The 13,193-nt window shown below is 40.2% G+C and overlaps 1 protein-coding gene across 6 annotated transcripts in view; it reads left to right on the top strand.

Annotated features, from left to right (window-relative positions):
• Positions 1–13,193, top strand: part of rapgef4a (Rap guanine nucleotide exchange factor 4a) — a 346,899-nt gene that overhangs the window by 109,104 nt on the left and 224,602 nt on the right. For 2 of the 6 annotated variants that reach the window (XM_078552094.1, XM_078552092.1), the window contains exon 1: positions 1,605–1,729. The exons of the other annotated variants lie outside the window; for them this stretch is intronic. The gene's annotated coding sequence lies outside the window, so the exon portion shown is untranslated. Of the gene's footprint in view, positions 1–1,604; positions 1,730–13,193 lie in introns of those variants that run through there. 6 annotated transcript variants of the gene reach the window in all.

The raw sequence follows: 13,193 nt of genomic DNA, 5'->3' as shown, positions 1-13,193 counted from the left end.
ACCCTTGGATCAGTCCAAATTAATCTGGTAAGGTTAATTTGTTATCCATGGTTGCTTTACAGTTCAGGTGGGTACAACTTTAAATGCAGGTTTCAAAGATGGTACTACAGTAACCATTTTTCAAAGAGTCTTTTCACATTTTGGTGGGCTCCTGTGGCTATGGCGGTCCCGGCCACTTTGCCTTTAGTTTTGCGCAGCGATAGGTTAGCTCAACGATTTGAGCCTCCCCTGTGATATCGAAGGGTTTTTAGGTGTTTTACAATCGATTCCTGGCTTGGCTAAAGTTTTTAAACCTTCACTTTTCTGTTTTTACAGCAAGCTCAGTCGGCACGTGGCAGGCACCAGTTCTGAGATCAGGCTGGCCATGGTGATTTTGGAACTGGGCTGCTCTGACTTTTTCTTCACAGCACTGAAGCTTTTTAAACTAGGCCCGGCTTAGAACTGAATTTTTTGCTCACCCCTGCTGTGCCCTTTGACTCTGCACTCTGCGGGCATTCATAATGGACCTCCACAAGAGCAGTGGAGTTTATTCTTCTGCCTTTCTGCTTCCAGTTCTGCAATGGAGCTCCTTTCAGACGATCTCCCTCCGCGTCTTCACTTCAGCTGCTTTCAGTCAGGTCAGGATGCTGCTCCTTTAATTTTCCAACTTTTGAATTTCTGCTCCAGCTCCTCTGAGATTCTGGGTTTTTCCATTAGCTTCTACCATGTGTGTTCAGTAGGTCTCAGAGGTTCTAAGTCTTGTATGGCTGAACATTAACTGTTCATTGATAACAGATAGCTTGGGCTATTCCTGCATATGTACCATAGTAATGAACTAACGCATGTTTGCTTCTACACAGGTCTTTGCCCAATTCACAACTGGCCCTAGTCTCAGGTCATATGTATCTTTACATCACTGTTTCCCAGTCTCACATAAACCCTTGCTATCCCAGGTACCCTTATACTACAGGCACGATGAAGTAAGATGGGGGTGACTTGTGTGGAGCATAGGCCTGTAGGGCTGAACAACACGTTTCTGTGCTGTAATATTCTATGCAAAGGGTATGGGGAGGGGCTGCTGAGACAGTGGGGTGATGCGATGGAGGAATCCATCCAAGAACAAGAATTTTATTGAAGTCAGTGAGGATAGGAATGGTGGAGGAACTGGGCTTAGTAAGGGTAGGATGTAGGCAACCAAGTTTGGCGTATCATAAGGTAAGGTGGAGGATGGGAGGTTGAAAAGGAGGACAGTGGAGAAAACTGGCCTAGGGTAACAAAATATAAACACTGATCTGATTGCATTCAAATATAAGGACATGTTTTAAATAATCAAACGAAATGATTAAGCTTGCTGCAATATTAAATTCTGTTGACCAAGACAGGATGGGTTGCTCTTAAATGTCTTGGTCAGTACTTTGGTCACAGGTCACTGCTAATGAAAACTCATTGCTGCTGTAGGCTTACATCCTATTGTAATGCCAGACTGTTCAAATCCAGGCAGGAAGGGAGTGAAAATACTGGGAGGTTACACTTTGTTAGCAGTCCTAATGCTACAAAAAGCTACTCATTTCCTGAAATAATTGCCAAAATAAACTTCCTTTCATGTAGACTTTTTAAAAGTAGGTAGGTTCAGAGGGTGTTAGAACAAGAGGAAGAAGGAATCTGATGTTTGCCGTTATAATGGAATAAAGAAGCTATGCATTCTTGGGCTACTGCTGCTACATTGTGTTAAGACACGCAAATTTCTTCGGTTAGTTTTAAGTGTTTTATTATTGCATTAGTATAGTAACAATGAAATCTTATCCAAATTGTAGTAATTGCTTTAATGGCTTTTGTTATAAGTAGTGTTAAGGAATAGCTACAGTTACAATAAGTACTTGCAACTGCTTTAGTTTAAAATTACCAATCATTAATATTTCCATTTACAGAAAGCATGTTACTTTTAGATGTTGTGATCTTTTGTTATTCAAAGTTGTCAAAGCAAACATCCCAAACAGAATATTTGAATCTCACTGGTCTCCCTGGAAATGTTATGCAGTGCTTTTGAGGTGTGAATTAGAATGGTCTCAATCTTGCTATAGACTGGATTGTCTTGCAGGTTTCTTTATATTTTGAATTGTAACCCACAGTATAACTGACAAAGTTACTTTTGCAGTTTATAGGAAAGAAGTTGCCATTACATAGTGTACCAATAGTTTAGCTAAATTTAAACTTCAAGTCACCGTTTTGGCTTTGTTGTAAAATATAGATATCAAATTGACATATTATAAAATGGATTTTCGAATTTTTGTACCAATTTGAGAGTTAAGTTTATGTTCCAAGATCTGTTGCTCCTCTGTCGATACAAAGGCACCTGCGTTTTGTTTAAATCTTCGACTTGTAGAAAGAAAGATGGGTATAAACCTAATGCAAGCTAGCAAATAACATATATACCTCTTTAACTTTACCATCTCCTTCGGGGTGCTTTTCCAACTTTTGCTTACGAGAATTATTTTTATTTTGATACATATTTCTCTGTTCCTGATCATTTAGATTCAGTAGAGAACTGTTGCTCTACAATTCCTTGTTTTTATTGACACTTGTGATACCTTCATTTCTGCTTCAAATTTAGTCAGAGACTAAACAGATTCTATGACAGTACTTTCAGTTTTCCCTTGAACAGAATAATGGATCAAAAATTAAGCGTGCACTAAAATAGGACTAAATAATTGTTTTAAAACAATCAATTGTGAATGGGCCATTTCCTTTGCCTCTCTCTTTGCCTATCATTGATGGCTTCCAGCCATTTAGGTTCTACAGCAGGAATTCCCTTCCTAAATGTCTCTGCATTCACCTCCCTCTCCTTCTTAAGATTCTCCCAAAAATCCACCTCTTTGGCCTCCTAATATCTCCCCTTTTCACTTGATGTCTATTTTTGTCTGATTTGCACTTTTTGTGGAGCACTTTGGGACATATGTTTAAAGTCAATATATAAATGCAAATTGTAATGAATTTTGTCTTTCCCATCCTCTACACATTTTACTCTTACCATCATGAATATTTTTGGCAGTTATGTAAAAGATGAAAGGCTTGAATACTCAAGCCTCTCAAACCTATCTGTTTTAATATAGAATGGTAGCATTATAAATACAGAGATGAGTATACCAGCACTGTGCTAATGAATGCGTGTTTCTTAAGGATACAGGATTTTTTGTGTAGTATAGTTATTGAACTATTAGTAGTCAACTATTAAAACTTTCTGACCTAGTGCATATTTTGTGAGTGAACATTTTAATGTACTGCTGGCCAATAAATCGTACATACATTTAAATAGTGTTATTTTCTCTTACATTTGTGTGCTTAAATTCACATTGTGTCTGCAAAGCTGTTTATTGTGGTTGATAATAAGTATTTAAAAAGCCCATACAATTCTGTCCCCTTTCGGCATTACTAGTCCGCTGTAAGTGCCTGCTGACATCAATAGCCGCAGTTACCTTCTGAATATTTGTTCAATATTCAAGTTAGAGGTTTAAACGGCTTACTGTTGTTCCTATGTTTCTCAGAATTACTGTTCTGTGGTCCTGTGGTAATTTGTGAACTAGGAAGGCTAGAGTTCAGTCTAAATGTTTGACTTGATTTATCTGAAACTCTGTTCCAACCAATTATCCTCACCAGACTCGTCTTTGACCTAATAAATGTTGATGTTTTAGTCTGATTGCTATTGAGGTGTCTTGAAGACAAAAATGGTTGACGTAACAGTTCAAATACAGGCCAGGATTTTCTGGCTCCAGCGCAGCGGATGTGGTGAGACAACCAAAAGTCCATTGACTTCAGTGGGACCAGAAGATGGGAGGGGCCGGAAAATCAGTCGGACTGTGGTGGGAAGCTGAAGAAAATGAACTGCTAATTGCCGTAAATTATGATTGACAGTAGTCATTGATCTTCTATCTTTTACTGAACAAAGCATCAATCTGAACTAGGAATATAACATTATTGCAGCAACTCAGTTTTTATCTAAGAAGGAAAAGCCATCCCTGCTCAGAAACATCCTTGCCTATCTACTTTTGTGCCCTCGCTGACCCAACTCTGAATTGGTTGCTTAGCAAATCCTCTGGTAATTTTTCATCTTGCTGAAAGTCCGTTAGATCACATTGCAGAATTTTAATATTTAAAAATTTCACAGATTTGTGCTAACTCTCCCATTCTGAATTGCTAGCTAGAAGAAAACTGGGCCTGTATTTTTTCTGTCTTTTAGTTCTTATCTGACTACCCCATTCCCCTGACCTGTAATGTTGAAAAATGTAAGAGGCAGCCATTGAATTCAATTTTACAATAAACCTAGAGCAGAAGGATTGAATTTTTGAAGAATGCCTCATCACTGCTTCTATTTATATGCTTATATGATAAATAGCAGAAAAGGCACAAGTGAGTGTTGTAATGAGAATTAACCTCGAATTTAATTTTATAACAAACCTATGAGTTAGGTAACCCACTTAGGACCCAACACTGGAAACCACTTCTCTTCATTTCTGATACTTACGGTCGAGTATTTTTCTTTTCAGCCACACATAATGCTGTGGCTCATGAGTGCACCAATAGATATCTTTCTTTCTTTCTCCTTTCACTCCCCTTCTTCCTTGGGAGAGGACTTGAGAGAAGAGAGAGACAAATAGGAAGACTTGTAGAATAAAGGCACTAAGGGAAAGAGAGAGTCTTACTCCCCTAACTGTTGGAAAGCATCTAGGATACAGATGATGGGGGAAGCGTGGGATACAAAGGCCCCCAGAGGGAAACCGCAAGAACGAGAAATAAGACAACAAACGATGGAGATCTTGGTTGCTGTAAAACACACTGAGATCAACTAGTATACATGAATATTTCCTAGTTTTCTTTTCAGTTGTAGCAGAAATTGAGTTTTTATCTTTCTAGAGGAAAATAATACTCGCAGTGATTTGTCTTGAAATTTGTCCTTTAACACTGCTGCACTATTTTATCTTTTCCCCACCATATATTTTGGAGGGAAGTTGCAAACTCATCAGATTATTACTCTTGTTTTAGTAGAACCTGTGGTGCATCAAAATTAGAACTAGGGGACACAACCGGTCTCCCATTTAAGACATAGACGAGAAAAAAAATTTTGAGGGTTGAGAATCTTGGAACTCTGTCCTTCGGAGCGCGATGAAGGCAGGGTCAATGAATGTTTCTTAAAAAAAAAAGTAGATAAATCCTTGACTAACAGAGTAGTCAAAGGTTATCGGGGGTAGGTGAAATGTGAAGCTAAGGCTGCAATCAGATCAGCCATGATCTTATTGAATGGTGGAGCAGGCTCGAGGGGCCAAACGGTCTACTCCTCCTAATTTGTATGTTCAAAAACCAATAACCATAGCCATATTCTTATTTGCTATTTTACTTGGGTGAGTCTGACTCTCTTGTGCTGGTAATTAATTCTGTGTGCAGTTACATTTTGATCTGGGTCACTTCCTCAGATTAAGACTAAAAGACAGTATGCATTGCATACTTGGACTTTTGCTTTGGCAGAAACTGATTTATTTGAGGTCTTCCTATCAATCGGATGTAAGTACAGTAATATTTTAGCACTGTGACATTTCTTGGAAGGGATCTCACTACTGGAGCCTTTGGAGCTAAAATTATTTTAACAGTCTACTAAATCAGGAAACTAACAATCTATTTGTATCGTTTTAAACACACAGTCCTCTAGAAGGACTGTTCTGGTTCAGGATATCCAGTCTTCAACAGCTTCCACATTTTCTGCCAACATCGCATTTGAAATATCTCATTTGAAGTTCTGCAGGCTCAAAATATTATTTGGGTAATATTTATATTGTGTTCTTCAAAGTTCAACAGTTAAGCATACAAAGACTGAAACTGTTTTTTAAATAGCACCATAAATAGCTGAATCTTTCTTCTCAAATCTTTAAACATGTTATTGCCTCCCAAATCCATGATCATCTTTTCTGGAATTCCATGTTTGAATCCCACCAATAAGATTTCTGGCCCCTGCCACAGGACTGAAATGGTTCCCATCAATGTCAAAATTGACATCCTGTGTGACTATGATCATGGTACACCATCCCTTCTCGACTTGTCTGCATTCTGATGGACTTCATCCTAGGGTCTTGAAATAGGTGGCTAATGAGATAGTAGATGTGTTGGTCTTAAATTATCCCTGTTTTCAAATCCCTCTATGGCCTTGCCCTTTCCCTCCCCTCCCTATCTATAACCTCCTCCAAGCTCAGTGCTCCTCCAATTCTAGCCTCTAGCACACCCCACATTTTAATCGCTGCACTGTTGGTAGCCAATTTTTCAGATCCCTTAATCTCTGAAATTTTCTCCCTGAACCTCTTTGACTTTCTCTCCTTTCATGACACTTCGTAAAAACCTACCTGCTTGACCATGCTTTTGGTCACCCACCCTTGTCGTCATGTGTGGCTTGCATTAAATTTTGTTTGATAATACTGTAATGTGCCTTGGAACATCTTACTACATTGAAGGTGATATATAAGTGCAAGTTATTGTTCTTAAGCAATAGTTTCAGTATAAAGGCAGTCGTATCCTTTCATCACTTGCTGTACTATTTCTTGTCTAAGTAATTTACAATTTTTCAATTTAAGCTTTGAAATCTTGAAGTCCTGTTGTGTCTGGTGGCAATGCAGTTGAATAGAACTCGAGACCATCGATTCACACGCTGCTGACTCCTTTACTAAGTTTCTAGGAAGGGATTATTTAAATATTTGGAGCAGGTGGCCCACCGAAGCCCCAACAGTGGCTAAGGATAATGGAGCTGTTAATGCTGCAATATCCTGGGCCTTGGTTTCATCCTCAAAGAACCTCCAGTATTATTTTTTCTTTAAATGATTGCCTTTGTGAAATATGGAAGCACAAACCCAGTAATTCCTCCAGACGTGCCCTCTTGATGGAAGGAGACTAGAAGAACAGCATTAGTTTATCGTTTCCTTTAAAGGGGCAGTGTTTTCAAGCACTGAGTTACAGCAATGTTAGGATAGAGCTTTTACAACAGAATGTGCTAATCTTGGTTAATAAATGCTGAGATTTCTTAACTACTTAATTATCTTTTCACCACAGCAAGGACAAGAACAAATTTTAAAGATGACCATTTTGATAAGAATTGCATACGTGCATTAAATATGCAAATATATATAAAAAGTTAAAGGAAAACCAGCTAGGCTGGACAAGCGCACAAAGACAACAAAGGTTTTACTTTGTAAATAACTGTACAGTAGAAACACTGAAAGCTCCATTTTATTTTCATTAACTGTAGCAATAATGGATTCTGCAAATAACTTCAATTTTATTTAATGGCATTAATTACGAGTTTGTGCCGTTAAGACATTTCAATGAATCCACAATTACCCAGTTTCTGGTGTGCTGTGGTAGCAGCAAATTACAATGGAATGACAAGCAGGAAATGGCCTCACAAGGAGCAGGAAATTCAGAGGTTTCCTCTTTGGATATGGGATGCAAAGCAGACAGACATTTTAAAGAAAAACTGGATGACAGAAAGGATATGGAAGTCTCTATCTTGTAAGGGTCTTTTCATGTAACTTGTGTTTTTCAGCCCTGCCCTGTATGCAGTAGCACCTGATAGGGTGCGATAGAAGATATTTGACACTCTTGCTGATGTGAAGTAGAAACAAAATTGCAGCAGTGCCTCTGGTACCTCAAATATTGTTTCCATTGTCTCTGTAAGACATTTATAAACCAAGAAGCAATGGCAGAGAACCAGATTCCATAAGTAAATTAAATCTTAAATGAACTGAGGCGTGTACCTTTTTGTCTGGTGTATTGTGATTAGTATAATGCAGCTATAAGAAACCCCCAACTGCTTACTAGGTAATCTCATCAACATCACCTAAGAATTAACCGTATTTACCCAGCATGAAAATGTCAATATGGAAAATTAGTTGAATGATGATGGTACTATATTTCATAGTGATTGCACTATAATTGGAGGCGGAAAATTCCAAGCTCTAAGTAGCATGTGGTGAATTGCATTTGAGCTTTGAGCTGAAAAACAAAGCAGCATGCTGGCTTGCAAGTACTGCCAGTGTTCTTAACTATTTTCTCCAAATCTTCTTCTATCATTCTCATTGCTGCATCAGATCCTTCCTCTATTATGGGTGCTATTTCTCGCCCCACTGACTAACTCCTTACCTATATTAAAGGTATGTTTTAATCTTGTATTTTTAAACTAGTTCTAGCTCAAACATTGCTTTTGTTAAGTAAAGGTATGTTAAGTTACAAAAAAACTAAAGTGACAAAATATTTATCATTTTTTTTATTGAACACTGACTTTAATATGTGTTATATTCCATCAGATAAATGTCTTGTATTCCATCAACCAAAAAAGGCTGCCTTTTTTTTTTGCTACATAAAATGGGAAATGAAGGGACTGTGTGAGATGAAAACTTTGTATTAAAAAGAATAATTGATATGGCTAAGTGAATTATACGGCAGTCGTCCAGTTAGTGTTTGGATGAGGTCATAAGTAAAAGTCAAATTTGAGTAGTTTGTCATTTAAACTCAGAATTTTTCCCACCTGTAAATAAATTATGACAGTGAACTCAGTTCAATGATTTGACATTTGCAATAGATGTTTTTTCTCTTAAGGTAAATTAGTTTGAACCATTTTCAACTTGGTGCTCTATCCTGTGCCGGGCACATGTAAGTTTAGATTCTTTTTGCTTTTCATCTTGGCATAAACTGGTCAGATTAATTTTGTTCTCTTGATGGTTCAATTTTTCTTGTTTCACTTGCAACATCACCTCTAGTTACAGTGCAGTCTTTGCCTAGCTTGATGTGTCTTGTTTTGGACATAAATCCCAGCTGTTACTATTCACTTGGTTCACTGCTGCCTTTTTTTTTTCTGTTGCACTGCTATATGATGTGTTTCTTCCTATAATAATCCAAAATTAAAGGGGTGATTTTAACTCCACCCATGCAGAGGAAATGGTGGCAGTGGAATTAAAATTACATCAGGAGACTTGATACTTGGTTCCTGCTGGGTGTTATCCTGGGCAGTTCCTTTAGGCACCTGCCAAAGAAGGTGAGCGCCTCTATGATGATGTTGTTAGGACCCCATGTGATTTTTAAATTGCAAGATTATAAATCCTGTTTAGCAGTGAATCCACTAAATAAAACCTAACAAGATTGGTGTCCAAAGGGTCTTTTGGAAGTGATATTTAAAGGGACATTCACTTGCAAGTACTCAGATCATGTTCATTATTTCATTTTTTTTAAAAATTCCACGTGTTTGCCTCATATTTTGTTGTTTTTCTACATTATCCATTTTGCACATTCTCAGTGCACAGCTTATGTTGAGTGTTATTCTTGCTACTCATTTGATGATGAAGAAGACAAGCAACATTAGGATGTCCTGCCACAGGATGTTGCATGGGCCTGTTGGGAGACCAGACTTCCAAGAATAAATTTCCTGGATTTATCTGAAGGGCAGTGAATGAGAAGGCTCTGCTTCTCCAGAAAGGCTGTCTGATCTCAGGAGGCTCCTGCAAGTAGACCAACTGCCTGCTGGGTCGAGTGGCCTTGCTTGGTTGTTGGTGGTTAAAGTCACCTCTGTTTAACTCATTTACCTCAGGCTCTTTCCTGGCTGTGCTATAGGAGACATTTCTCACATCTGGTATCACAGTATCTTTACAGTACAGAAGGAGGCCATTCAGACTATCGAGTCTGCACTGGAAAGACCATTCCACCTTGTCCCACTCCCCTGCCTTATCCCCGTAACCTTGCACCTTCTCTTTTCAGGCAGAAATCCAATTCCCTTTTGAATACCTCGATCCAACCTGCCTCCACCACCCTTTCAGGTAGCTAGTTCCAGACTCCAACCACCCTCTGGGTGAAAAAATATTTCCTCGCATCACATTTACTCCTTTTGCCGATCATTTTGCATCTGTGTTCTCTAGTTCTTGATGTTCTCTTGAGTGGGAACAGTTTCTCACTATTTACCCTGTCCATACCCCTCAGGATCTTGAATACCTCTATCAAGTCTTCTCTCAGCCGCCTTTTCTCCAAGGAAAACAGTCCCAACCTCTCCGGTCTATCCTCATAGCTGCAGTTCTTTATCCCAGGAATCGTTCTTGTGAATCTCCTCTCTACCCTCTGCAATGCCTTCACGTCCTTCCTCAAGTATGACGCCCAGAACTGGAAGCAGTACTCCAAATGGAGGCTTAACGAGTGTCTTATACAAGTTCAACATGAGCTCCTTACTCTTATACTCAATGCCCCTATTAATAAAGCCTAAGATAATATATGCTTTATTAACTGCTCTCTCAACATGCCCTGCCATCTTCAATGACCTATATACATATAAACCGAGGTCTCTCTGCTCCTGTACCTCCTTTACAGGCTTTCCCTTTATTTTATACTGTCTCACCATATCTTTCTTGACAAAACAAATCACCTTACACTTCTCTGCATTGACCTTCCATCTGTCACTTGTCTGCCCAATCCACCAACATGTCTATGTCACAGAATCACACAGTGCAGAAGAGGCCCTTCGGCCCATCAAGTCTGTACCAACACATGAGAAACACCTGACCTACCTACCTAATCCCATTTACCAGCACTTGGCCCATAGCCTTAAGTGTTAAGACGTGCCAAGTGCTCATCCAGTCATCTATGTCATTTATATAAATGACAAATGATAGGGGACCCAGCACAGATCCTTGTGATACGCCACTTGACACTGGCTTCTAGTCACTAAAGCATCCTTCTGTCATCACCCTCTGACTCCTACAACTAAGCCAATTTTGAATCCACCTTATCAAATTACCCTGTATCCCATGTGCATTTGCCTTCTTTATAAGTCTCCCATGTGGGACCTTGTCAAAGGCTTTGCTGGAATCCATATAAACTACATCAACTGCACTACCCTCATCTACATACCTGGTCAGCTCCTCAAAAAATTCAATCAAATTTGTTAGGCGTGACCTCCCTCGGACAAAGCTATGCTGATTATCCCTGATTAAATCTTGCCTCTCCAAGTGGAGATAGATTCTCTCCTTCAGAATTTTGTCCAATAGTTTCCCCACCACTGACGTGAGACTCACTGGCCTATAGTTCCCTGGCTTTTCTCTACAACCCTTCTTAAATAGTGGAACCACATTAGCTGTTCTCCAGTCCCCTGGCACCTCCCCCGTGGCCAGAGAGGAATTAAAAATTTGGGTCAGAGCCCCTGCGATCTCCTCCCTTGCCTCCCTCAGCAGCCTGGGACACAAATCATCTGGACCTGGAGATTTGTCCACTATTAAGCCTGTCAACACCTCCAATACCTTGCCACTCCCTATATCAATTTGCTCAAGAACCTCGCAGTCTCTCTCTCTGAGTTTGATACCTCCATCCTTGTTCTCTTGGGTGAAGACGGATGTGAAGTATTCGTTCAACACTCTACCGATGTCCTCTGGCTCCACCCATAGATTGCCCCCTTGGTCCCTAATGGGCCCTACTCTTTCCCTGGTTATCCTCTTCCCATTGATATATTTATAGAATATCTTGGGATTTTCCCAATTTTACCAGCCAGAGCTTTCTCATATAAGACCATAAGTCATAGGAGCAGAAATTAGGCCATCCGGCCCATCGAGTCTGCTCCACCATTCAATCATGACTGATAAGTTTCTCAACCCCATTCTCCCGCCTTCTCCCCGTAACCTTTGATCCCCATACCAATCAAGAACCTACCTATCTCAGTCTTAAATACACTCAATGACCTGGCCTCCACAGCCTTCCGTGGCAGTGAATTCCATAGATTCACTACTTTCTGGCTAAAGAAGTTTCTCCTCATCTCTGTTCTAAAAGGTCTTCCCTTTACTCTGAGGCTGTGCCCTCGGATCCTAGTCTCTCCTACTAATGGAAACATCTTCCCCACGTCCACTCTATCCAAGCCTTTCAGTATTCTGTAAGTTTTAATCAGATCCCCCCTCATCCTTCTAAACTCCATTGAGTATAGACCCAGAGTCCTCAAACGTTCCTCATATGTTAAGCCTTTCATTCCTGGGATCATTCTCGTGAGCTTTGCTCTCCTAATTGCTTTCTTAAGCTCCACCCCGCACTTTCTGTACTCCACTAATGCCTCCGCTGATTTGCTTCCCTTGTACCTGCTAAAAGCCTCTCTTTTCCTTCTCATCGTATCCTGAATATCTCTGGTTATCCATGGTTCTCTGGGCTTGTTACTCCTTCCTATCACCCTAGAGGGAACGTGTTGAGCCTGTACCCTCCCCATTTCCTTTTTGAACACCCCCCACTGTTCCTCTGTAGATTTCCCCACAAGTAACTGTTCCCAGTCTACCTTGCCGGACACTGCCTTATTTTACTAAAATCCGCTCTCCTCCAATCAAAAACATTCTTTTGCAACTTGTCTATTTCTTTGTCCATAACAAACTTAAATTGTACCATAATGATAAAAACAAAAAGCTAAAAGCTACTGCGGATGCTGGAAATCCAAAACAAAAACAGAATTACCTGGAAAAACTCAGCAGGTCTGGCAGCATCGGCGGAGAAGAAATCAGTTAACGTTTCGAGCCTTCATGGCCCTTCGGCAGAACTGATAGAAGAAGGGAGAAATATAAATTGGTTTGGGGGTGGGGGGGGTGGGGAGAGAGAGAGAGACATTGAGGGTATGGTGATTGTGGAGATGAGCAGATAATCAAAAGATGTCACAGACAAAAGGGTCAAAGAGGTGTTTTGTCTGAGAAAAGTGCTAATTAAGAATGGAAGACAGGATATTCAAAGTACAGCTCTAGTGGGGGTGGGGTGGAAAGGCTAACAAGGTTTTAGTTTTAGATTTAAAAATAATGGAAATAGGTGGGGAAAGAAGAATCTATATAAATTATTGAAAAAAAAGCCGGGGGGGTGGGGGGTGGGGGGAAGAAACGGGGTGGAGGAAGAAACGGGGTGGGGATGGGGGGAGGGGGAGTTTAAGATCTAAAGTTGTTGAATTCAATATTCAGCCCGGAAGGCTGTAAAGTGCCTAGTCGGAAGATGAGGTGCTGTTCCTCCAGTTTGCGTTGGGCTTCACTGGAACAATGCAGCAAGCCAAGGACAGACATGTGGGCAAGAGAACAGGGTGGAGTGTTAAAATGGCAAGCGACAGGGAGGTTTGGGTCTTTCTTGCGGACAGGCCGCAGGTGTTCCGCAAAACGGTCGCCCAGTTTGCGTTTGGTCTCTCCAATGTAGAGGAGACC

Source organism: Cetorhinus maximus, chromosome 11 (genome assembly GCF_964194155.1).
Source record: "Cetorhinus maximus chromosome 11, sCetMax3.hap1.1, whole genome shotgun sequence".
Taxonomy (NCBI): domain Eukaryota; kingdom Metazoa; phylum Chordata; class Chondrichthyes; order Lamniformes; family Cetorhinidae; genus Cetorhinus; species Cetorhinus maximus.
The sequence above is the reverse complement of the archived record's forward strand: the minus strand, read 5'-3'. Positions and strand labels throughout refer to the sequence as shown.